Consider the following 1,345-nt stretch of genomic DNA (forward strand, 5'->3'; position numbering starts at 1 on the left):
TTTCAAAAATCAGCGATTATTATTATTATTTATTCAGTCATCATTCAACTTTTTTTTTTTTTATATGACAGGCGATTATGATCACGCGTTCGGTATGTAGCAAATATATTTATGACGTCACGAATGAAAAATATTAACCGTCGCGCGTATAAAAATATTAACTGATGTACCTGACATTTTTTTTAGTGTGGTTCGATAGATTGTAAATAAAGAAATTTTTTTTATCTCCGAAGATTTTAAAGGTCATTCTTACTGATGAAGGGGGTTGAAAGGGGAGGGGAGGAAGGGAGGGCAAAAAGAAAACATTAAAATATTTAAATGATATACTAAATCGACATGTTTTTTTTTTTTATGAACAACAAAAGAAGATATTGTTTCGATTGTATTTAAACACTTTTAAAAGGTCAAAATTTACTTTGATAATCTAATATTAATTAAATTTTTTTTTCTCCATCTTTGATTGTTTTGTTTGTTGTATGCCATTAATAAAAACAAACAAACAAACAACGTGGCAGGAATTGTTTTATTTTTTTTTTCTCGTCAAAATATATACTTACAACGTGAAAAATTTAAATTCGAACGACAAATTTTTTTTTTATTATTATTATTAGTTAAATAAAAATGTCGATGAAATTTTACGTCTCCTTAAATTTTATTTTTATTCTTTCTTTTCACATATAAACAAAAACAAACTCCCCACATAAAACAAAAAAAAAAAAAAAGTCAAAACCGGATGCCAAGTCATTAAGATTAAAAAAAAAAAATTTTTTTGGATTGATTGATGTTATTTGAATACAACACCATATGACAAAAGTTTTTGTTTTTACTGTTTTATTATTATTATTATTATTTTTGGGTTCGTGTAAACAATTGCATCAGACGACAACAGTATCACGGTGCAAAGGTCATATAAAAATTATCAGCCTTGAAGAATAAAAAAAAAAATTTTTTTTTTTTTGAACTTTGAATTTCATTTGTAAAAGATGTGAATGAAACGCCATTTTAAAAAAAAAAATTTTAATAAACGGGACGTTTAACGGTTTTTTTTTTTTTTTGGTCGTCAAGTCTGTTTCCACGACTGTCTTAACCGGTACGATGTTATGTTAGTCGAAGAAATTTCTTTTTTTTTTTATTACAAACGATTACTAAATTTTTTAAATCGTTGAATGTTTGATTTTGAATATTATTATTATTATTAAAAATTCATAAGTCGATTTTATATGTAGTAGTTACGATTGTTTTTTTTTTTTTTGCAATATATTTGAATATTAATGTTATTTTCCTCCTCCTCCTCCTAATAATAATAATAATAATAATAATAATAATAATAATTTAAATAAATGTG

The sequence above is a fragment of the Pediculus humanus genome, genomic scaffold, assembly GCF_000006295.1.
Source record: "Pediculus humanus corporis 1103172107434 genomic scaffold, whole genome shotgun sequence".
NCBI classification, from domain to species: Eukaryota; Metazoa; Arthropoda; class Insecta; order Psocodea; family Pediculidae; genus Pediculus; species Pediculus humanus.